This window comes from Caretta caretta, chromosome 2, assembly GCF_965140235.1.
Source record: "Caretta caretta isolate rCarCar2 chromosome 2, rCarCar1.hap1, whole genome shotgun sequence".
In the NCBI taxonomy this organism is placed as follows: Eukaryota; Metazoa; Chordata; order Testudines; family Cheloniidae; genus Caretta; species Caretta caretta.
In genome coordinates this window covers 19,730,523-19,755,965 of record NC_134207.1, presented here as the reverse complement: position 1 = coordinate 19,755,965, position 25,443 = coordinate 19,730,523, and the positions used below count along the sequence as shown (strand labels likewise).

Here is a 25,443-nt window from a genome sequence, read left to right as displayed (position 1 = left end):
TATCTTTGTCCAGGTCTAGCAGTGTGAAACTGACACACGTCTTTCATGTTTGGAGTAGCAGCGTTAAAATGAGCAGCAGCCTGTCAGTTTTGCTCTTCTGCAGCCTGGCAAAGCCGTGAGCTGAAGCAGAGGCATGGGAGCGGCCTGTAGATTTAGGAAGACAGCATTGTGGTGTTTTCACATCTGAAAGGTTAAGTTAGCAACACAAAGGCTGGATATACCCAAGTTTAAATTCTGTAGAAGTGGATGGTTCTTGCTTAGGAAAGCCTCCTTTTCTCTCCCTGGGCTATTGGATTTTCTGTGCCCTGCTGGTTGTGATTGTTGAGTTGTCATTAAACAAGGTGAAGCAACTTAGTGGCCTTAGTCCATTTAATAGTGGAGATGTGTCCACAAAACACAGCTGCCGTCAGTTGGCAGTATGGGTTGCCCCTTGTCAGTCACAGCAGAGAGAAAGAGAAGTGGATGCGCCTGGACACTAAACTCCCTTTTTTCCTCTGGAGGTAGATGCTCCTGGGCTAGGTTGAGGCAGGCCACAGGACAGTATGGAGAAGTTTTCTCTCATCTCTGAGGTGTTGCTATTTCAGGATAAACAGGGCCATCAGTCTGATATCTTCCACCAAATTCATTTGTCAGGCAATACTAGGGGTTTATTTTTTTTTGTTTGAAAGGATCTGTTTATAATTCTAAATTACATACAAATGTCCATGAACCTATGGAAATCCTGCCTTGGCATATCCCCTGCACTGCAGGTCTCCAGGGAAACCGATATGCCTGGCAGATGAGAGATGGAGTCAAAAGTAATTGTGTAAGAAAGTGACATTTGGTGGCTTATCTCTCCTTGTGTTTTTCCTTGGCGTCTGTTGCTCTGTTTGTTCAGTGCCCATTTAAATAGACAATTTGTTTTCTTTGTGTGTGTGGTTTTTTTTTTTTTTTTTAAATCTTCCAGTGACGTAGAGTGAAATAAGTAAGCTATGAATTTAGAATATTTAATTTTTAACTTGGGCCCTCCATAACATCCAGTGCAGTGGGTTGGCTCCTTTCCCTGCTACCTCTGTCTTAAAATGTTACAAATGGTTCTCTAGTAATGTTTGCTGCTGTAATATTGTGGCCTGTTACTGCACTATTTTTAATAAGGGTTGTTAGCTCCTTTGAAGGGTGATCTGCGAAGATTGTTGAAAATCAAAAGCTGTTTATAGCATTCTGAAGGGGCTGGCCACAAAGTGTCAAGCTGTTGTTTTAAAATGTAACCAGCTCAGTAATATTAACCAGCTTTGAGGGAGTCACTTTTCCTGCCAGACTGCAGATTTCCCTTGTTTCCACTGCCAAAGAAACATCCTGTAGGATGAGCAGGGCACATTGCATTCAGATTTGATTTCCACACACTCATAATTTCCTCCAAAGATTTTCTTGTTTATTCTCAGTCCAAAGGAGTGTGTTTGTGTGTCTGACAGTTTCAACAACATTTCTCATAAAAGCTAGAGATGGAAAAGACTCATTAGATCAGCCAGTATTCTTATTCATGTTCCTGTCCATGTAGGATGAGTCAGTGCAGTCTTCCTCTCGTTGTGTCAGTCGAACTTTAACAGATCCAAGTAACAGAGCTTCCCCCACTTTCCCTTGGGAGACTTTTGCACAGGCGCATGCATCTTCAGGAAATGTTTCCTGATATTTAGCTTAAGTTTTCCCTTAATTTTAATTTAGCTTTTGAGTTAGGTGAGTATTTTTAAAAAATCCTTTAAAATTGCTTTCTTGTTGTTCCTGGATCATTTCAAGATAGGTTAATTTTCAAGGGTCCAATTCTGTCCTCACATAGATAATCTCTCAGGATATATTTACACAATAACTAGACGCCCGTGCCAGCCGACACGGGCTCACAGGACTTGATCTGCTTCATTGTTGTGTAGACTTCTGGGCTTGGGTTGGAGCCGGGGCTCTAGGACCCTGCAAGGTGGGAGAGTTCCAGAGCTCAAGCCCAAGCCTGGAGGTCTACACAGCAGTGAAACAGCCCCACGAGCCTGAGACGACTGGCACGGGCCAGCTGCGGGTGTCCAGTTGCTGTGAAGACGTACCCTCATTTACTACTGGCTGTCAAACGGTGACTTCCATACCAAAAATGTTTTTGGGACGTATTGGAAAATTTTGGTTCACAAGTTTCAAAAAGTTACGAGTCATTAAAAACTGTTCCAGCCAGATGCACTTCTCCCTTCTTGAATGGTTAGAACTTTGTGTTGCTTCCCCAGGTGTTCAGAGTTAGCAGCATGAAAATGAGCAGTGTCTTGTTAATTTTGCTCTTCTGCAGCCTGGCAAACCTATGAGCTGTATCAGAAGCACTGGAGCAGCCTGTAGATTTAGGAAGGCAGCAATGAACGGTTTTGCCGATGGTCTGGGGAGAGCATCTTGTTGGGGACTGGCTAGTGTGTGTCACTTTTTTCAGGTCCTGCTGGTGATTTGCTTTTAAACTGATTTGCAGAGATTAAACATGGGAACAATAGCCACCTGTGATCAGGGTAACTGCCAGTTATGGCTAACAAATCCTTTTGATTTTTATTATCTTACTGTAACTATCTTCACAATGTACAGGGAATGGTCTACATATCTCTCTAGTGCCAAAATACAAATGCTAAAGAAAACATCCCCGTTTATTTGTGTTGGAGCCAGAATGATATGTGGCTTTTATGTTCACCATCTTAAACTTTCAAACATTTTCCTGGTGACAAAAAACTCTGGGGAAGATTCTGGTCTCAGTTACTCTGGCTTTACACCAGTACCGTTACAGCACCATAACTAAGATCAGAAGGAGGCTTTGTTTAAAATAACTAAATAACACGGGTGATGGAGAGTATGAATTGAGGGCAATGCATCTGCTTACTTTCCACGTGTGTTTCCACTCACCAAGAGAAATGCCCTGTAATAATGAACTGTTTAGTCTTGTAAAGCAGAGGTTCCACTAGAACTAACAGAATACTCACGTAAATACCCTTGCACAGTGATGACAGAAATAGCTCTGGGACGTGTGGGGAAAAGATTTGGGGACCACTTCTGGAATTTGTGTGTCTGTACAGCAGGATTTGATCCTGCACCTCTTACGCTTGAGAATTGCTTTGACGTCAGTGGGCCTACTTCTGTGAATCAAGGTTTCAGGATGCAGCCAAAGTTAGCAAAGAATTTATGGATACAAGATGTGTATTTGAAATATTATTATTATTTTATTAATAAAATACTGCAAATATTTGAGGAGGAGGGGATGCAAAACCATGCACCACCATTTAGAGTCCTGTCCTGACCTCAGCCACGTTGATCCTGCTGCGAAGTTAGTTTGAGTGGCACATATTTGTCCAAAGCCAGAACATGGCCCTGAACTTGGAGATCATCTTACCCTTTTATTAGACTAATTAAAAGTAGAAAGGCATTTGGGAATCAGGGTCTTTGCTGGGACACAGAGAATGGGGCAATATGCTGTCACTGAAATAGATCACTGTAGACATTGGAGTTCTCTCATGTTATTTGCCAAGTCATCTAACTCAGATCCCATTACTGCAGCATGTGTGGCCTTTTTGAAGTCTGAGACCTAACCATGGCCCGTTGAATGGGCAGCATGAGGAAAATTCTCTGTTTGAATGGCATTTTTATGGTTTTAGCACCAGACACTAGAGGAATAGGTCATGCCAATCTCTCCCCCTGCCCTTCTAACCTAGAAGATGGAGCACTTGTGGTTTTTCCCCTTCCTGTGGACTGAGTGTCTGGCCTGGTTTCTTATAAAGCAGGATCTCAAGAGCACTCAACAAGCACCCTCCAAAGTGGGGAGTGCCATTAACGGGAGGGTGGAAAGACAGAAGGAGGCTCTTTTTCCACTTTCACAGTTACAGGGGCATGGAAAGGTTTATGTGGGGGGGAGGCTTATTTGTGACATTTGCTCCCAGCAGGTGGGCTGAAAAATCTCCATTTGTGAGGCTTGGCTGGAAGGAGAGGTTTTTACAGTGTCTTGATTGATAACTAGATACAAATCATCAGATTTTTAAATTGGCAAAAGCTTGCATGGAATAAGTGAATCAGACTTTATATCCTTATTAATACTCTTCCTGTCCCAAAATCATGCTATTTAAAGAGTGTTATCAGAGACTCGTTATTCTGCTTTGTTGTAGGTCGGTGAACTGGAAGCCAGAACTAGGAGTCGGTCTCTTTGATCACTGAACGTTCTACTGATAAGGAAGGTGGGAACTCAGCTGTTTAAGGGAAATATCACAGCTCTATGGGAATTGTCACCTGAGTTGCCACATAAAAGGTGTGAAATTATTTTCAAGGAGCAAATAGTTTAATTCAACATAGTAATATTTTATACTTGTGTAGAGATATTCATCTGAGGATCTCAAAGCCCTTCAAAGATACTAATAAATCAAACCTCACAGCCTTCGAGGTGTGCAGTTGTTATCACTGTTTTCATGGATAAACTGAGGCACAGAAAGATTAAAAGACTTACCTAAAGTCACACAGGAAGCTTATGCCAGAGCTGAGATTCGAATCTAGATCTCCTGACTCCAATCCTGTGCCATAGGCATTGGAGACTGTGTTTTCCCTCTAGTCTGAATCTTCTCTTTAAATGGCTACATTATTTGTAATTGCTTAAAAAAAACCCAATTTTAAATGCTCTTCGTATTTTCCACTGATTGCAGAATGCAGTCTCTCAAATGGAGCTCGTTAACCCTGAAGTTCATTGCATGGCTTCGTTCGGTTCTCTGCATACTCACTCGCTAATAAAAGGCATCCCCATTTGGAGTTAGTGACTATCGAATGTACTCTCCTTGGTGTCGTCTTGATGCGGCAACTGCATAGATGCAGCTCGTTGCCGCTGTACCTTGCTTACCAGAGCTAGGTGTTACAACAACACAGAACATTTCCGGGGTGTCACTTTACTGACCTTCGAAGAAAATTAACAAGCACAATCTCCTCCCCTTCCCCCAAGTGCTGAGTCAAGGCTGCTGCTGTATAACTGAGATAGCATCTCTCATTAACCAAAACCGGAAATTAATTAATGGTTGCAAACATCTGGGTGATAGCTATATTTACACTCTGACGCATAAATACACTAGAATGAGCAGCTACTGTACAGATCTTCAGTTATCTTTGGAGCTACCCTAGGCAACCAGAGTGGTTGAAAGACAAACTAGATAAACTGTGGAGAGCAGAATCTGGTATAGTTATTAAACAATTTGGGGCAGGAGCCTTGTCTTCCTGTGCCTTTGGGTGTAATTACAGTAGGCCAAGCTAAATCCACCCCACCACTTTCAATTTCCTGGCCTAGGCTGTTGCGGTGGAGCTGAACCGCAACTGTGTTCTGTCCCAGAGGTGGGCGCACTTAAGCTGTAGGTCAGGCAGTTACTGTCTAAAACAGAGGTCTCAAACACGTGGATGCGGCCTGTGCTCAGGGGAGGAGGCGGGGCGGGAGGGGGGATTTGGGGAAGGGGTTGGAATAGGGGGCAGAGTTGGGGTGGGGACTTTGGGGAAGGGGTTGGAATGGGGGCCATGCTTCAGGCAGCTTGCCTCAGTTTCCTCTCTTCAAATAAAACTTCCACTTCAAGCTTTTTCTTGGTCAAAAATACCCACCCGCCCATTATTGATAAATGTTAGTAAATGGTGATGACTGATGTAAAGTGACTTCTCTGTGCATTTATTTTCTGGTGGAAAGAGAGAGAGTGGTGCATAGATTTCTACTCCAGATAGGTAACGGTCGGTTCCCACTTACTCTGTGGGACTGATCTGCCTAAGCTAATGGCTCTGCTAGGTTACGTCTTCAGTCAGTTCGAAAGAAGTTTTTTCCTAGAAGTTTAAGATTTTGTCTGCTCTAGAAATGCAGAAAAGTACTGCACCACTGCTGTAGTGTAGCCACTTGGGGCTTGGCTACACTGGCGAGTTACAGCGCAAGAAAGGAGCCCCGGGCGCACTAGCTCACTCCCCGTCCACACTGGCAAGGCACGTAGAGCGCGCTGACTCCGCAGCTACGGCGCTGCTGGTACTCCACCTCGGCGAGTGGAATAGCGTTTGCTGCGCCCCCGCTGGAGCTCCGCGGTGCCAGTGTGAACGAGGTGTTGCGTTACTGCGCTCTGATCAGCCTCCGGAAACGTCCCATAATCCCCATAAGTCAAGTGGCCACTCTTGTCGTTGTTTTTGAATCGCTGCAGGAATGCGGATATGCCCTTCGAAAGCTCCGTTTCTGACAGCTGGCTGCTTATCTGCTCCGAGACAAAGCAACCATTACTGTGGAATGCTGTGTGTGTGTGTGTGAGAGAGAGAGAGGCCGGGAGTCTGCTGCTCTCTGAACTTACAAGACAGCATGCTGACATGCTCTCAGCCCCCCAAAAACCCACTCTTTCTCCCCCCACATACGCACAACACACTCCCCGTCACACTCCACCCCCCACCCCCACCCCCCCATTTGAAAAGCATGTTGCAGTCACGTGCATGCTGGGACAGCTGCCCAGAATGCACCGCACCCAATGCCGCTGCAAGTGCCGCAGATGTGGCCACGCCAGTGCACTTGAAACTATCAGTGTGGACAGACGGCAGCGCTTTCCCTACTGTGCTCCACGAGGGTTGGTTTAACTCAAAGCACTCTACATCTGCAAGTGTAGCCATGCCCTGAGGGCTGATCCACAGGAAAAAGTTACATCAGCACAGCTACATCTCTCACAGGTTGCCACCCTGAGCAACGTAGTTAAGGTGACCTCATCCACGGTGTGGATGGTACTAGGTTAACAGAAGAATTCTTCTGTCAACTTAGCCACGGCCTCTCGGAGAGGTGGATTACCGACAGTGACAGGAGAACCCCCGTGTCACTGTGGTAAGTGTCTATACTGAAATTCTACAGTGTTTCAGGATTAAGTGCAGGGTGGATTTGATTTAAATCACTCATTAGGAAGACTCCATTTAATCCTGGATTTCTACATAAAAGTGCATTTTTGTTGGTTGTTATAACTTTAATAAATATTCTTCACAACTCAGAGATAGATGTAGGTTTCATTTTTAGAAGGTACACCCTACATTTTTAAGGTGATTTATTTTGAAAACTTTTCAGATTAGTTTTACAGCTATATCGGAAAATGAATGATTGGTTATTTCATTTACCAAAGGTAATTGAGGCAGATATTTATGAAGTCGCTGGGAGGTGAACTGTCTCCAATTCAACAGGTTAATCATTAATATTTGGAAGATTTTCTTGCCATGCTGTATTAGGAGGAGAACATCACCAGACAGACATTTTAAATTGTTTTATTTAACTAAAACAATGTTACATATTCTGGATTTTTTTTTCAACAGCAAATATATAATATTTTAGCAAAACAAGCATATGAATTTTTGATTTTTAGTTAAACATTCAGGTTTTTCAAAATCAGGGTTGTTTTTGTTAAAATTGTTAAACTAAAACAGTTAAATGAAATCTTTTTAAAAAACAAACTTTTTCAAAAAAACAACCACCATTTTTGCTGTTAACAAGCATGTTGTCTCTGGAGATACAAATCCACAGTTTGAGAACTGCAAAACTAAGCATCTCTGATGGTATCTTCTAGACTGAGCACTGAGACCCATTGGATAGATAGAAAGATTAACCTAAAGTATCTATACAGAAGCCCCTGGAACCCCATAAGATTGGGTCCCTAATCCACGAACTATTGGAACTCATTTACAAACTTTTCTTAAACGTTACATGAATATATTGTCTCATGCTAAGAATTAGAATTTATAATCCCTATTCCATGATGAGATATCTTTGAGTTTTAAGGTGTCTTAATTAAAACTATCTTAGGATAAGTTTTTTCCTCAAAAAGCATTTTATCAAAAATATCCAATTTAAATAAAAAAAATCCATTTTTTTAAATTGATTTTTATCCACCCTGGTTAAGTGTAGACATATCCTTACCACAGTGGTGGGAGGTGTTCTTCCATCGCTGTAGTTTTCTGTCTACACCAGGTTTTAGGTAGGCTTAATTACATTGCACAGGGTGTTTATGTAATGAAGTGTAGGTCAGCCCTATGTCTGGAACTGATGAGTTGGGTTTCTTCAGTTTACAGGAATCCTGTTACAAGCGTCTAATTATATATAATGGTATAAAATACACCATTCTCAGCAAAGCAGTGTTTGTGCTAGATTATAGTTGAAGTTAATTCAGTTCAAACGCAACCTTTATTTTTCACATGATGGGTATTAAAAAAAAAAAATTAAAATGCAGTTTTGATGGATTATTTCAAAATAGAGAAACCAACAGAAACATATCAAAGCAATAGACTGAAAAGTATGTTTGCAAATAAAATACATGCAAGAGAATTTGCAAAAAGAGGGGAGGCTGAGCGTTCCTGGTTCAATTTTAAATGTCCATCTTTCCAGAGGGGCTGTTGCTCTAGTGTAGTGTTTCCCAAACGGTGGGTCCCAGGTGCTCTCATCACTACCTCTGTGTTCTGATTTGCCCTGGGCAGCAGAAGCTCGGAGGAAGCGGCTGGAGTCAGCAAGCAGACAGAAAAGGAGGACTTGTGGCACCTTAGAGACGAACCAATTTATTTGAGCATGAGCTTTCGTGAGCTACAGCTCACTTCATCGGATGCATACCGTGGAAACTGCAGCAGACATTATATACACACAGAGACCATGAAACAATACCTCCTCTCACCCCACTGTCCTGCTGACAGTCAGCAGTCTGGTAGTGACTGCAGCTCAATAGTAGGGGGAGAGAGAGGCCGACTGGCACTGCAGGAAGGGGCAGGGCTGGGAGAGCAATGGGATTGGGATGCTGAGGAGCTTGGGGGCCGGACAAAGTGGGGAGTGGAGGGGGAGGCGGGGTAATGGTGGATCCCCAAAACCACCATACAGTTGGTGGATTGCCTCAGTGTAAAAAATAAAAAAAAAAAGTTTGGGAACCAGTGTTCGAGTGCAGGACATCTGTGTATTTCAGAGATTTTGGCCAATGACCCAAAAGGTGGCTCATTGGTCTCAATATGGCATGTGAAAAATTCCTTGGAACTTCTAGTTCAAATCCCAACACAGCCTTTCATCCTACTCGGGGGTGTGTGTGTGTGTGTTTATATATATATATATAGAGAGAGAGAGAGAGAGAGAGAGAGAGAGATTTTTTATATGGAACTTTTCATCAGTAGATCTCAAAGCACTGTATAAAGGATATCAGGATCATTATCCCTATTTTACAGATGGGGAAACTGAAGCACAGGGTGGGAAGAGACTTGCCCAAGCTCATTCAGCAGAGCTAGGAATAGAACCCAGGTCTTCTGCATCCAGTCCAGTGCTCTGTCCACTAGGCCACGCTGCCTCCTGTTTAAATTAAATTCCCAGTCTTTCAAGACTAGATCTCCTCCTAAAAAATGTGTTTTAATCTGATCAGAAGTTATTGGGCTTGATGTATGTATTACTGGGTGCAATTCTGTGTGGCCTGTGTTATGCAGGAGGTCAAGCTAGATGATCCTAATGAGCTCTTCTGACCTTTAAAATCTGTGGAAGTGCTGTTATAAGGAACAAACAAGCATTGTAGTCTTTACAGGTAAGAGCCTAAATGGGTAAGAATGAGATTCAGGTGTGTGCAGAGGGCCAGCAGAATGGTTGTGTCTCCCCTTAAGCTAATCTTAAATGAGATTTAAATGGTGCATAGGCCTTAAATTTACTCCCAATAAATTCTGTTATACAACAAAGTACAAAGAGCAGGGAAATGCTCTGATCTAAGTGTTGGTGACAACAACATATTTTTGCAGGTCTTATCAGGTAATAAGATGGTGATAAGTAAGTGGCCATCTTGGAGCTTAGTGATGGCAGGGGTGGGACTCAGATCCTCCTCTTACCAATACAAAGATCCCTGACACTTGAGCTAATAGTAAGAGGGTGTGGTGTTCTGCCCACCCCCTTCCTCCCCCCCCCCCCCCCTTTGAATCACCAGTTGTCAGACCCTCAGTTTTGCATCCAGGGAGGGAGGAAGTGTCGCACTGTGGCTTCAGTGTGTTACATCCCCCTCTAGTGGCTGCTCCCCATAGAGGTATTACTTCTCTAGCTCAGGAGGTAGAGAGAGGGGGTTGTGGTTTTGGTTTTGGTCCTGAAGAGCTGAGGTTCAGTCCCCGCTGAGACTGGTCATGAGCCCAAGTGCTCTTGTGGGGAATTTGGTTCTGAACTGACACAGAAGTAGTAATGCTACATACAGAATCAACCACTTCATGACCAATAACACCCTGGGTTTTCTTAGAGCTGTCCTGTCCTAACTGAGTGCAGACCTTCTGCCCTTCTTAGACTGTGAGAGTTGATAAGATAATAGCCTCCAATAGTTTACAAGGGTGTTTTTTTTATTTAATGCAGTAATTGTCCGTTTTTTATCTATATGAATATTCTATTTTTTCAGGTCCTCAGTGAGAATAGTTTGAAGTTTATGTGCAGAAGCTTTGCTACCCCCTTCTTAAAACTGCTTAAGTATTATAAATGCCAATTTTATGTCAGGAATGTTTCACTCATTATTTGCTTTTTTTTGAAAAATTATTTGCATGGCCATCTTGAGAGAGAGAGAGATTCTTACACCTACTTCAGAAACCAAACCTGCTGTTCTTTGGTCTGGGGAGTTTTTGCAATAGCTCATGTGAAATGGTTCAGTGACTCTCCATTAAAGATTTCAGGGGCAGGGTAAGGGGGAGAGTACAATGCATGTGATTCATATGTGGGATTTTCTCTTCCTTTGTGCAGTGTGAAGTTGTGGAGGTGTTTGGGGTTTTTTTGTCCCCCCCTCCCCTCAAGCACCCGTGTGAAACCTCCGATGGAGGCATGTGCTATGACTCAGCCCCCTTGGGAGACCCTTTAGGTGTTCCCCCCGCCCCATCATCAGAGATTTCACATGTTGAGAAAGTCCTCTAAGAGGGTTTTGACTTTTAAATTTTGCATCTCAGCAGACTTTGCCAAAATGCAGTCAGTGGATGGAAAGGTCATACATTAATGGGTGTGAAAGATTAAGAATTTGCTTTTAGCTGTTGCCTAAGTTAATAAGATGTGTGAAAAAAAGAATAATTTGTTAGTAATCCCAAAGTCTGGCTGCTGTTTTGGCTATAGACAATGCATTGCCAGGAAAGGATCCTGACCAAGTGACCTGCTGCTGTAATGAATCTACTCACAACATGAACCTAGGGTTGTTCCTTTTTCCAGTCTCTTTTTCTTAGGCTAGCAGGGACTGGGAGCATGACAGTCAGAAACGCTGCAGTCTGTGAGTTGTAGAGAGGGCAGCTTAATGCATGCTTTAGGCCCCGATTCAGTAAAACACTTAAGCACATTCTCAGTTTTAAACACATGAGTAATCCCAGCCCTATTCACCAAAGCAGTGGAAGTCTCTGAGGGCTAGGATTAGGCTTGTGCTTAAAGTTAAGTACATACTTTAGGCCTGCTTTACACATGGATTTTGTATTGGTATGACTATTTTGGTTAATTGTTGCTACTGAGAGAGAGAGACCACTATAATTCCTGATGTGGATGCGGTTGGCGTACTGGACTGGGACTCAGGAGACCTTATTCTATTCCAGGCTCTGCTGCTGGCCTGCTGGGTGATCTCAGGTAGATCACTTCAATTGCTCCGTGCCTCAATTTCCCCTTCTATAAGATGGCGATAATGACCTTCTTTGTAAACCGTTCAGGCTCCATGGATGAAAAGCATGATGTAAGAGTTAGGTATTACTGTACCAGTATAGCTTATTCCCTTGATAGGAGAGGCTATACTGTAATAAACATTTTTATGCAGCTATTGCTGTGTCCACACCAGGGATCCGAGGGGGTAGATTGTAACACTTTGATTCTACTGATATACTGAAAGGAATTTATTTTTTTACTGTGTGTGTAGACAAGGCTTTAAGTGCTTTGCTGACAAGTAACGGCATTACTCATGTGCTTAAAGTTAAGGATGTCCTTTTTCTTAAATGCTTTGCTGAATTGGGGCCTTCATGCTGCCATTGGCCATGTTGGTCCCTAACTAGTGCAATGTCTGGGTAACAGTTGTCTTTCGTGGAACACTGTCAGACCAATGAAACTCACTCAGTTACTGTTCATGCCAAGGTGATTGTTTTTAATTACACTGTTCCTCTGGGACTTCTGCAATCAGATCTTGGAGGGCACTTGGCACCGAAGCAGCGGGATATTTGCACACAATCTATTTCTGTCGGGGGTGATGTCTAGAGCAGTTTATGAGCCTTCTACTACTCTGTTTACAGCCATAAAACCATTATGGAATATGTGATCTAGCTGCTGGATTTTAGCCCGATTGCTTAGTGCTCCCAAACTGGTACAGCTTCGAAATGCAAGCGAGCACAGCTAATGAAAGGGTCTTGTCCCAATATATTGAAAACCCTCCTCTGCCCAGGCAGGGGAGCAGACCCGTCATTGGGATCTAATGTTTTATCCTCCGTGCTTGCAGAAATCCTAAGCTTTCTGTGTTTAAAGAAGTATGTTTGAGTTAGGCCCTCAGACACTATGTTGATGGGCCCAGTATAAGGATCAGAATGACATAGAATAAAACTTGTAACACATTTGCTTGGTGACTTTGGGGTTTTATATGGAGTTGATATTGTATCCATCTTCACCAGTAAATATCGATACCTGATCCCTTTTGCCTTTGAACCTAATGAAGTCAATGGCACCCTTGAGGTGAGAAAATGCACAGATGTGAATCATATACCTCGCTTCAGAACAGCTGCTTATAACAGGTTATTTAACAGAGAGTCAAAGCAGAATTGTCCTGTTTCTCTCTTTATTGTGGGGTTTTGGACTGGCTCCAATTCCTTTAGTGAGTGTGTGTTTTTACAGTAAGATATTTTTCAGATGATTCTCCCGTCCGTTTACTTTCTGCAGTCGTGATTGCCTCTAGATCCTCTGTCATGCTCCATTATTACTGTCCCAGCTGTGCCCTCTAAATGCTTTCTTGATTTTACTTCTCTATTAATGTTTCCTTTCTTCTTGTTTTCTTAACAGATCTGTCTGGAAAATGTGAACCATGAGACAAGCTGGGTCACCATTAGATAAGTATTACGGATGACTCACATTGTTATGATGTTGATAGGCATGTAGAGTTTGTGTGTGTTTACTTAACAGTACTTAAGTACTGGAGCATAAGTATATATTAAAATATGAGAGACAGTTGTCCAGTGGCTAGAACACAGAGCTGGGAGGTAGGAATCTTGTCTTTTGCTCCTCACTGTTTGGCCATGTGTCCTTTGGCAAGTCATTTAATTTCTTTGTCCCTCAGTTTATATGTCTATATAGTTAATGCTGATATACTCACCTCCCTCAAGTGGGGCACGGGGAGGGTTAGTTAATTAATATTTGTAAAGTGTCTTGAGACGTACAAATGAAAACACTAGAAGTGCTAAATTATTGTAGTTGTAAATATTTTTAATACTGGCAGTTAGTGGCTTTCCTGTTTGTTTTTTTTCTTTCCAGCACCTTATTCCCTTCTCCAGAATAGCGACTGAAAGAGTCCTGAAGCAGGTAAGGAGACAGCTGTTTTGTTGGGAGCATATTACATTTGATGCACAAGGGGTGAAACCTGGCCCCATTAACATCAATGACAAAACTCTCATTGAATACAGTGAAGATAGGATTTTACCCTGGGGATCTGTGCTTATTATTTCATCTGAATTCTTGAATACATTCAGAGAAGAAGGTCCAGGTGATCTGGAACCAGGCTGCTTAATGTGTCCATGTCTGCAAGAGCACAACCAAAGAGTGGCAGAACTTTTTGTACGTCACAAAAGGTTGAAGCTTGAGGCTAAGCTTCAGATTGGTGCATTTTATTTCAAATTTAAGTTTCTCCTCTAGAACCGTCAGCAAGAGATTCTCCTTTGGAGCTTCCTTCTCTTTACCCCTGTGTGGAAATACAAGTACACACAAACACGAATAAAACGTGTGTTTCTGGGATGAGTCACTGTCTAGTAGAATTTGCAGAACATCATCCTTATACTCTCTGCCTACGCAATAGCCTTCCATGCCAAGAGTTGTTATAGTTAAAACTGATGACGTAGGTGATATATAGGACCTGGTGTAGTGGGGCCCTGTTCCTGAATGAGGCCTCTGTGCATTACCACAATACAAAAACAAGTAATAATAACAATCAAGAAGCTTCGGCCAGGGAGAACAAATATGTTCGAAGGTGATAGTTGCAAAGACCTGAAGAACTGAATTGGAGAGATACAGGGCACCTAGGAGATGTCAGGAGCTGCGGAGGAGAAGGCTCTGGCATCACCAGCGTCAAAGCTGTGTGGAGGGACAGAATGGAGGTTGGCCTTAAATGAGCGGAGGGGGCAAAGATCTGTGAAGAAGTTGGAGGGAGTCGTGGAGTTTTAAAAACCAAGGCGAGCAGCTTTGACCTGGATGGTGAGCTCCTGAGGGAAGCGTGTGGAGTACAGGGAGCGAGGGAGTCATGTGTGTTTGTACGGGAGAGAAGGCTGGCATGGGCATTCTGTCTTCATGCTTGTTTGTCCTGTTGCTTTGTTTTATTCACCAGTTTCGGATTTGAATCCCTGTTGTCCATCACAAGTTTCCCTGTCTCTTCTACCTCTAGCGCAGTGTTGGGATCCAGTTACAAACATGTTCCATGTAGTAGTGTAAATGGGAACTTTCCTATGTCCCTGAATGGGATATGCCCAAGACTTTAGCACCATTCAGCAGTATAGGTACAATATTATGCCCTACCCTTGCTACAAAAATGACCCATGTTGTTACTAGCTCAGGGGAAGTGTGTTGTAACAGGGTCCTCAGTCTGATTCTATTTGTTATGTAGATATGGCCATGTTGTTTGACAGTGAAGCAGAGATTGCTTCTATATAACCCTTTCGGTTCAGGAATCATCATTATCTGTTCATCTGAGGCTGACTCTTCTCACTTCAAAAATGCTGAAATTGGAACCATATCATTGCCCTTAAAAAAAACCCAAAACAACATTTTGCTTTCCAGAGAATCTAGATCTTATCTCTCCTCAGTCAATGAGTGCAGGGCACTGGTCTCAGGAATGTTATTGGGAGAGATTCTCCAATTTGACATGTCATCCTGCTCCACTGATGGTAAAAATGAGTTTTTAAGAGCTGCTAAAGGCTCTTTGCCATTGCTTGATGGAAATACTCTGAGGGTAAGGCAGTGGAAATCCCAGCCCCTCCCCTCTTTACCTTTTTGGGTATTCTCTGTGGAGGGGAGGATTCCAACCGGAAGTGATATTCTGGTGCTTCCCCTGTGCACTGTCAGAGGTAGAGTTATTCAAATATGGCTCTCAGGCGTATCGCCCTGCTGCACAGTGCAGCTCTGAGTTTGAGGTGGCTAATCAAAGGGGCTTTCCAGTCACATAGGCCATTATTAGTAAGTTAGCACTTAATATGTCTGTGGGTTAAATCTGCGAACTGCGAATGACTTTTACAAACGGCCGCTCAGCCCTGTAAATAATAGACTCTCGCAAAGTTTCCGAGAAGCGTTAACAACTTTCCTAAATATTTTTACCCTCGTGAATTCTCAAATGTTCCTTTGCACTGAGAAGTTTTTGAGAACAATACAGAGCGCGCTCACGCTCTCTCTCTCTCTCTCTCTCTCTCTCTCTCTGAAAAGCTCATCAAGAGGGTGGACAAGGACACCCTTTATTTAGCAAGGTTTCTCTGTGGTTTCAGTGGCTGGCTAGTTGATACAATTAGAACAGTTTGAATGACTTATGTAGTATATTTATAGGCATTTAAAGGCTGCCATACCAGGTAAGGATAACATTTTCAAAAGCACCTAAGTCCCCTTTTCAAAAGTGGGTATACTTTCTAAATCACGTAGGCCCTTTTGAGAAGGATACTTAGGCTCCTAAGTCACTTAGATGTGTTTGAGAATTTCACCCTACACCTTTACTCCAACTGGTGCAGTGTCCTACTCCTGCCAGGTGCAAATATACCCTCAGGCACCAATAATCATCTGGATACATAGCACTTTTCATTCTAGGATCTCAAAGCATTTTACAAAACTGGTAAATATTGTCATCCCCATTTTTATTACGGGTTAACCTGAGGCTCTGAAACGGAGAAAAGATGTGAGAGGCTAGAAGTAGACGCCCGTGCTGTACACCAGAACTGCACCAGCGGGGCTCCCAGCACCAGCCACTATCATGGTCCCCTGTTATACCAGGGAGAGGGTTGTGGAGGAAGATGTGCATGCGCAAAGCAGCCAAGAGATACTGGTACCGGGACCACAGAGGTGCTATAGCGCTAGGTGTTTACTTTACAAAAGCTGGTTGCGTAAATCTTAGTGAATTGAGTGTCTCTTCTGTGTTTGACACTGAAGATCCTCAGGAAACCAAGAGCAGTTTCTCCTTCTCCCAGGGGCCGCTGCATTGATACAAAGTTGCCATTTTCAGTTCAAATGACTTTGACTACGAGCTATCTCAATACTCCACTTTTTAGGATGCTTTAAGTTGCAGAGCGGGATTTCTGTCCATCCTTTTGCTAGACACTGTTGTGAGTTATTGCAGGATCTGATGCAGGAAACTTCTCTCCTGATTGTCAAAACTCTCCTTAAACCCACTCACTAATCTCTGACCCACTATCCACTTTCTCCCTGTGTGCTGAGGCTGTGCTCTGCAATCCTAGCTTCCTCCTGATCCCCACCCATTCTCCCCATGCCAGAGACTCTTTCCGTTTTGGGTGTTTGCCGTCGTGAGATCATTACCCACTTGCAACTTCATCAATTTTTAAGCCTCTTCCCTTCCTCCACTGGACCCCCCCAGTCACTTCCCCTCTCTGTTTTTCCCAAACCCGCCGTTTAGTTGGTTTCACTCTCCTTCTCTAGCTTTCTTTGAGAGAGAGAACGGTGAGGGATATTTTTTTTTTAAAGGAAGTTCTTTGAGGCCCTCTCACAGGGAGACCCCAAGCTCCATTCAGCCACATAAAGGAAGAAGTTAATATATCTTAGAACTGGGTAGTTCTGTGCATGTTTCAGAACAGAGATCAAGCTCTGCGTGGGGACGAGAGGAAGAGATTTGTATTGGATGGTGTTTGTAAGGCCTTGTCTACAGTAGGTATAAGTATTCCCGTATCCTGTATTGGCAAAGCGCACTCCGAGAGTGGACATAGCTTATACCAGCAGCAGTGAGCCCACCCCCATTCCTCTCCCCTCTCCACGCAAAATAAGCTATACCAGCAAAAGCACAGTTTTGCCATCATAACAGGTAGATTTCAGAGTAACAGCCGTGTTAGTCTGTATCCGCAAAAAGAAAAGGAGTACTTGTGGCACCTTAGAGACTAACCAATTTGTTAGCATAAATTTGTTAGCCTCTAAGGTGCCACAAGTACTCCTTTTCTCATAACAGCTAGGGCCTTCTTCCAGCTGGGGACCATGCCTCGTCACACCTCTCTGAGTGATAGCTGTGCAGGCAGAAGTTTGTAATGTAGACGTGGTCTTAGAAACCACTTCAACACATGTAGGAACGGAATCCAGTGTGCAAGTATGGGACCTGGAGGGGCTGCTGTGTTCACGTTTAGCCTTCAGGGCATGCTGCAAGAATCCGCTTTGCTTGGGGGCTTGTTAGAGGAATGTTGCTTGAGGCAGACTTTAGGGAAGGTGGTGAATATTTTCCTTTTGCTCTGAGGTTTAATTAGTTACTGCTGTTCTTGGTGGAGATTGCTTTGAGTATTGGTCAGGCTTCCTGGATGTTAGGATAAGTGCCTTTTGGGGGGGGGCGGGTGTTGTAAATCTAAATAACTAACAAACACAAAATAGACAAAGGAGAACACTTTGGGGGTTGTATTCTTGTGCTCTACAAGTGAGACGTAATTAAATCTGGTTGGGCATAGAGAATGGTTAAATCAGTGGCTCCGACCCGCATATATCGAGAGATCAAACTCATAAATGCAAAGTGTTTTTGAATCATGTCCATTTTAAGCAACTGCTGTAGGGTGAAGCCTTGAAATTGGCAAGTCAGTAGAGGAACCGTTTTAAGTTGAGTCTGATTAAGGGAAGTGACAGGCTCAGAGCACGCCCTGGACACCCTCTCAGAAATGTCTTGCCCTGGTCAACATTGCATAGTCTTGTCTGATCTGTTTGCTCATGTTCCGTCTGTCTGTTGTGAGGTTTTATCCTGCTACCCATCATCGTAGTGTCTGAGCATCTTCCCTGTAAAATCAATAGCACTAGTGAAGTCCCTAGTGGACTGGTCTCCCTTTTCAGGGGTCAAGCTCTGCTTGCAGTGAGGTAAGGTTTTGCCATTTTTATTTAAATGTTCAATGCACTTTCTCCATGGGATGAGCTTTTAAGCAACCTATCAGTCTACAGAAGAGTTTTTTTTCTTGTATGGTGAGGCGCATGCCAAAGACAGGAGGTTGAAAGATAAATCACCATGCTCTCAGCCACTTAGCCAATCACCAGGTACAATGGGTGAAATCTTGGGCTCCATTTGGGTCAATGGCAAAACTCCTAGTGACTTCAGTGGGACCAGGATTTCACCCATTGAGTTGTACCGTCCTTGTACCCCGGGTGAGGAGTGCCTGTTAAAGCACAGAGGCAGGATTCATAGATTCCAGGACCAGAAGGGACCATTGCGATTATCTAGTCTGATCTCCTGTATAACACAGGCCAGAGAACCTTCCCAAAATAAACCAGTGGTGCGTGGCTTTATCTCACTAAACAGGGCTAACACACCAAGGTGTTGCTGATTAACCTCTGTGTCTTAACTCCAGTTAACTTTGCTGGGATCTCCACTTAGTAACTGTACCTTGAGTGAGGGCAGCCACACAGTGAAATATCACTTGAGCTGCTGAGTCCACATTGGCACTGCACTTACTCGCGTGTGTTGCTGGGGTTTCTGGAAGCACATCTCATGATTCTTAGTGCTGCGGTAATCTGAGACCTCCATGAATTATTTCCCAGCAAATTGTGGGAAAACTTCTCTGTCCTTCCTGGGCACACGGGGAATTGTGGGAAGGCACTGGAGGACTAGCAGCACTCGAATGGAACTAGCATGCATCCACACTGCAGAGTGGTCATGTTAGCAGCTGATGAGTTGTGCCAACTCCCGCTTTAGCCTGTGCTCCCTGCTGGGTCAGCCAACATCAGCTTTAAAGCACTACCCCTCTCAAGGGAAGGGTACTTGCATGTGGACAGGACTCCGGTTAGGGCAATGCTCCAATTAGAACTTGGGTTAAGTGTGCAGTGAAGAGAAGCCCTGAGAGCCCCTCCTCATGCTGCTCTCTCTGGGTGAAATTTTTGCCCCAGTGCAGAGAGGTAACATAAAATGGCTCTGGAATCACTTCAGTTCCACTTATGTGATGCATGGATTTTTTTCTGGTGCTCTGCATGGGGATGAATTGCACCCTCTCTCAGGCTCATGACATAATAATTACAGAGCCTGTAGACACTTTTCATATGTGGGCTTTAGGATACACCCCTTTGTAGGGAAAAAGTCTCCTAGCATTGTACAGTAAAGGTCCCAAGCGCCCTAGCTCACTGGAATGTGTTTGGCTTCTTTTTACTGTACCATAGTATTTGTTTTAAATGGAGGCATACGGCCAACAATCAGGAGCCCAAGCTCTGTGGACTCAGTGCAGAGGTGCTTCCGCAATCACGACTTTGGTTTCAAAACCAGTCCTGGCTCCCAGTGTCTGTGGAACGGAGCCCAGGTTACTCATTGTGTCGGAAGATGAACATTTAGTGGAAGCCTCCCCCACTGCTGTGTTCCGCTTTCCAGGATCTGGAAAGATTCCTCTATCTTGGCTCGCTGCGATATGCATTTTGCCAGGCTGCTGTGTAGAGAGAGAAGCAGCGCCCAGTTCAAGGGGGTAATTTTTATTTTTATGTGGCCATAATCTTAAAATATACAGCAGCTCTTTCTGAGGAGTGACGGCCAGTTACTTTTATGCAAATGCAGGCATTTTCTGCTGCTTATAATTCAATCAATCTAGGAGCTGGCTTCACAGATGGTAGCAGAATCGATGGAGCTTTCAAGGGTACCGCACTGTAGTGTGGACTTGGAAAGAGATGCAAAGAGTTCCTTTCGTTATGCTTCAGGTTGTCAGTATCGGTTTCTTTCGCCACCCTCTGATTTCACATTGAGAAGTTGGGCGGGGGAGGAGGGGGACATCATAGGGAAAGAAAACTGAGACTTCATAAGGATCATCTAAGGACATAATGGTCTAAGAAAAGTGGAAAGCATTATATCTGGGTGCTAATTCCAGCCATGAGAACCCAGCACGATCCCCCATCCTGCTGTTAAAAACTGACCTCCCCTCACCACCAATTTCTGCCTGGTGCATACCAAATGATCCAGGGAAGCAGCTTGCTTATCCTGGCCGGTAGTTTGTGTAGGAAGATGTGCAGACACTCTTTTCTTAACCTCTGTATTATATAATTTTTTAGCATTAGCTTTAATAAAAATTGTAAATATTTGAGTGAAGATGCCAATGGGCTTCTTGAGCTGCTACTGTTTCAGCAGCATAGTGTGTATTTTTACACTCCTGGTGATGTGCTGTCAAGCCTGCCTCATGCCAGGAATACCAATGAAGGGGAAGGAACATGACCCTGCCGGCTTGCTGTGCTCGGAGAACTCATGGGAGCATTCAGCATACGGAGCTGGCAAGCGGGAGGCGAGGGCTTGTACAGATGTTTGCAGTACGTCAGAAGACAGCAGCTCCCAGAGGCTGCCTCTCTACTGACCAAACTCAGACCCGTAATTCGTGGCCACTGGAAGCTGCAGTGTGGACAGGGCTCTCACATCTTTACCTTTGTGCCATCAAACCCTATTCTGAATTAAGGGTCTAACTCGATGTATCCAATTCATCCTGCTCTGGACAGGGCCTTAGAGGGCTACATGCGGCTTTCCTGTGTTTCCCTTTTCCAAAGGATGTGTTATGACTACTTCATAGTCGTAAATGTTAAAGCTGACTTGCTCTGAGCTAAAGAGAGAATGAGAGCAGCAGCTCTCTTAATCCCCGGTTTTCGGTGGGTCCGTACTACAGCAGCACAGCTATGGTGCTGCACCTTAGCGCAGACATCGGCAGATGGGGTTTTCCCCTTGACGTCGTCAATCCACCTCCCCGAGAGGTGGTAGCTAGAATTCTTCCGTCAGTCCAGCTATGTCCACGGTGGGGGTTAGGTTGATCTAACTCAGGTGCTCAGGGCATGACTTTTCTCAGAGCCCTGAGCTTATGTAGCTAGGTCAATCTAATTTTTAGGTATCGACCAGGTGTTACATGTAGGCTGTGTGGATGAATGTGCACGCACACAGAGTCTATAATATATGTAACCCACATACATACATATGTATTAACAGGGGGAGGAGTATAGTAAATGGACAGTAATTCTGTGTACACAAATAATTTTCAACACAGAAACCCAAATCCCAATACCAGATCGATATAGCCAGGAAATCACAAGACCGTCATATTCATTTGTGTGAGAACTGGTTGTGCGCCTCTAATGCTGCGTAGATTAGAAGGGTTGAGGAGGTGGTGTAATTTATGCCATAAAGGTGCCTCAGGGTTTGTCCACGTAGGAAAATACTTCCAATGTAGGTTTTTCTGCTCTGATATAGATTTAGCTACAGTGAAACATTGTGTCCACGTCACTTTGATTAAAGTGTCCCAGCTTCCTTCCCTTGTGAATCCTTGTGTCCACACAGCTCCGTGCTTGATATGAATAACTGCACAGCATTCTGGGTAGATATCCCATGGTGCAGTATTCCGCTGCGAGGCTCTAAGCATTCTGGGATTTTTCTCCTGGCCATGGTGATGACACCTGTGGGAAGCCAGTGCAATCCTGGGGCTTAAATGAATGAACTCCCATGATTCCTTTACTGGCATCCCAAAATTCATCGTTTTTTAGTGAGCCAGGGCCATTTCCAAACTGCTGTCAGGCAGCGTGGAGGGAGCACTCCTGGATGCTGGGCACTGATCATCTGTCACATCTGCCTGACATTTTCCTGGGCTGGCTCCGGGCTGTTGGCTTGGCTAGCTAGCACTGACTGGTGGGACAGAATAGAGATGCTAAACTGGGACAGCCAGCATTGATGCTGGAACTGCTGGTGACTTTATTTCTTTAGAGGAGCATATTGCAGAATAGGGGAGCTCCACTCAACCGCACCCCCTCTCCCTCCTCTGAGATGCTCCCTATATAGTAGGTGGGAGGTGTGGCTGGGGCAGGGCCTAGCTCTGAGTCCGCTTTATAGTATCAAAGGGTTCCTCTATACAAGGGAATTCTTCACTAGCCACAGCAGTCTGAGCAGTGTCGTGTCCAACCGGGGAGGAGAATCCTGCCATAAACATTGCAGCAGTTTGTAGATTTGCCTTGAACAAGGGCGAGGGGAGGCACTTAAATGGCCTGGATGTCGTCTCCCACTTTGAAAGGGCTGAGTTGATTAGTAGGGAGGATTGTATGCTGAGTGGTTATGATGAAGTAAAGCCTGCTTGGCATAGGCAGTGATTTGGCATGCTACATTCAGTCCAGAACCGGTGCCAAAAATCACCAGTAGATAGACATACCAATGATAGTTCGAATCCAATATATTGTGATCTGCCAGGGGTGGGTGCAAACGCCAAATGGCATGGGAGCCTTAGTTTTCTAGTGCTACACAACAGTTATTTCTAGCTCTGGCAGGTCAGGAGATATCTTAAAATCCTAGTCCTGATTACTGGCTGGCTTCCCTCCCTCCACCCCCTTTTAATATGTTTTCAGAGGCTGCTATCTTGAGAAGCTCCAGAACCAGAAACCAGTGTCACAACTGTTACTCACGTGAAAGTGTAGACTCGGCTCTAAGGACACAAGAGCAGCTGCTAGAATAATATCAGAATGGAAGAGGGGAACAGAAAGTGAGACGGTGAGTACGTCTACACTGTAATAAAAGACGCACGGCCGCAGCTGCTCTGACTCGGGCTGGCAGAGTTATAGAACTACAGAGTAGATGTTCGCGCTTGGACTGGAGCCCAGGCTCTGAGACTCTGTGAGGGGACAGTCTCAGAGCATAGCCCAAACCTGAATGTCTACACTGCAATATTTAGCCCTGAGGCCCGAGCCTGCGGACTCAGGCTCTGAGACTTGATGCCACTGTTCTTGTTTATTGCAGTGTAGACGTAGCCAGTGATTAAGCGCTGATATGACTTGCTGTCAGGCTGGTGATGTGATAGTGCTAATTTTTTCTAAGCATTGATCTTGGGCCAATGATTTTATTGCTCATAGACTTTCCTGGGGTGCTTATCAATGTAGTATCTGAGTACTTCACAAACATAAACTCGTTAATCTCCCTGATACTCCTGTGAGGCTAGGTAATAATAGTATCCCCATTTTACAGATGGAGATCCAAAGCATGGAAAAGTTAAATGTCTTGCCCAAGGCCATGCAGGACGTCTCTGATAGAGCCCATAATTGTACCCAGATCCCAGTCCAACCGTAATACCATCTCAACCACAAGAACATCCTTTCTCCGATCAGGTGTTGCAGTGCTACATCTGGCATAAACAAGGGGGTTCACTCCTGGGGGAATTCAGCGCCACTGCGCAATGCGGAATGTTGCAGAAATTAACGTGTGCGCAGAATTTCCTTTTCCCTCACAGAAATGCGCTGCAGTGTTGCTAGCTGCCACTAGGGGCCACTGGACCCGGCAGAGCCCAGCTCACGCATAGAAGACACTGCCATGGGGAGGGGGAGGGAGCTAGAGGGTTCCTGGCTGCTGCGGTTCCCAGCATGCTCTGAAGGAAGGAGACCGTGGTGCGCAAGAAACTCCATGCAAGCCTGGGACCAAGCATCAGGCTGTTTCTCCCTCTTGATCCCTGGGCTCGGGGGGTGGGAGTGGGGCACCTCAGCTGGGCTCTGGGGGCTAGGGGGATGGGTATGTGGGCTGGGGGGGCACAGATGGGCTCTGGGGGGGAGATGGGGCAGGTGTCTGGGCTCTGGGGGGCAGGGGATACGGCTATCTGGGCAAGGGGTGCCCCCGTGGCTGGGCTCCGGGGGAGAGGGTGCAGGTATCTGGGCTGGGGGGGGTGCTCCTGGGCTCTGGGGGAGGCGGTGCTGGTGTCTGGACCGGGGGGGGCCTCACGGCTGGGCTTTGGTGGGGGAGGGGTTGTAGGTGGCTGGGCTCTGGGGCCAGGGAGGGGGGCAGAGAAACAGGAACTGGGTTGTCATAAGGGTTTCTTTAACTCTCTACTCCTGGGGGAATTTTTGTGTGTCTATATTGTTAGACACACTTGCTGACAGGTATTTTGAAATAAATTACCAAAATTATTGAAACGGGTGTGATTATGTAGTTTTAGTTTGACAAATAAAATTTGCAGAATTTTAAAATATTATGCACAGAATTTTAGAGCCGAATTTTTAAGTTTTGTCTCAGAATGCCCCCAGGAGTAGGGGTTGGAGCACAGGACCGTGGGACTATGGTCCTCTGGATTCTAATCCTTCCTCTGCCAGTAGAACATTGTCCAAGGTTGCACAGCAGAAGCAGCTCTGCTCCTGTATGATGCCACCTACTCTCACAGCCATGAGAGGAGATGCAATTAGCTATCTATAAAGTTTCTTAAATTCCTTGTGTGCACACATGCCACAGAACCCCAAACACTCAGAGGTTGGTTTGCATCAAAAGTTTTTTTTGCCTTGTTTACACCAGGAGATTGTGGAGAGAGCCTCTCAAATGTGAACCAAACATCAACTGATGCAGGATTGTCTTTCCGAGCATGCGAACGGACAGCCTGACACCAAAGGTTCCAGATCTGGGAACTGCTATAGCATTCATGATGATCACCCTGGAGCGTAGCGGGGGTCCAGGTGCTTTAACTGTTTCACAGCTGATTTTCTCAGCAGAAATATCCACAAAATATGGTGAAGCTGATGGCAGTTCCTTGGGCTGCGATAGAGAGGGATGGTTGTGATCAAGAGTGCATGGTTCGGATAACTAGGAGTTTCAAGCCTCATCCCATAATTTCAACCCTACCAGCTCAGTCCAGGTTGGGGAGGGCAAGAAGAGTCTCAGTTTTCCTCCCTAGTGCTAGAAGCCTCAACTGAACCTGGGTGGCAATTACCCAGACAACGAGCTGCCTCCTTCTGTGTCCTAAAAGCAGGTGCCCCACACCTCTGTATCTACAGCCTATCTCAAGACTAAATGTAGCAGCACAGCACACCTGAGAATTTCTAAAGTGTGGCTAACACCTCCTTTCTCACGCCTCGTCTGTCTTGTAAGCTCTTCACCTCTCACTGTGTTTGTTCAGTGCCTAGCGGGGGAAGGGGAGGGGGGCTGGGATCTTAGCTGCAGCTATTGTACTACAAATAGTAATGATAAATCCTCAATGGTAGTGCAGGAAATGTCAATTTTGTTCTCTCACTCTAAGCTGGTGTCAGTGGTGTTCTGCTCTGGCCCTGTACATGTATCTTGTTTTCATTCATGTTTCTTTCCCTGTGCACTGTGATCCCTTATGCACTGCTCTCCCTGAGAGTGGCCTGAGGTA

At 44.8% G+C, this 25,443-nt stretch overlaps 1 long non-coding RNA gene across 2 annotated transcripts in view; it reads left to right on the top strand.

The window, feature by feature from the left end:
• LOC125632841 (uncharacterized) overlaps positions 1 to 25,443 on the top strand; it is a 55,953-nt gene that overhangs the window by 8,905 nt on the left and 21,605 nt on the right. Inside the window, exon 1 of one of the 2 annotated variants that reach the window (XR_012666876.1) lies at positions 12,986 to 13,495. The exons of the other annotated variant lie outside the window; for it this stretch is intronic. This is a non-coding gene — a long non-coding RNA (uncharacterized LOC125632841). Of the gene's footprint in view, positions 1 to 12,985; positions 13,496 to 25,443 lie in introns of those variants that run through there. 2 annotated transcript variants of the gene reach the window in all.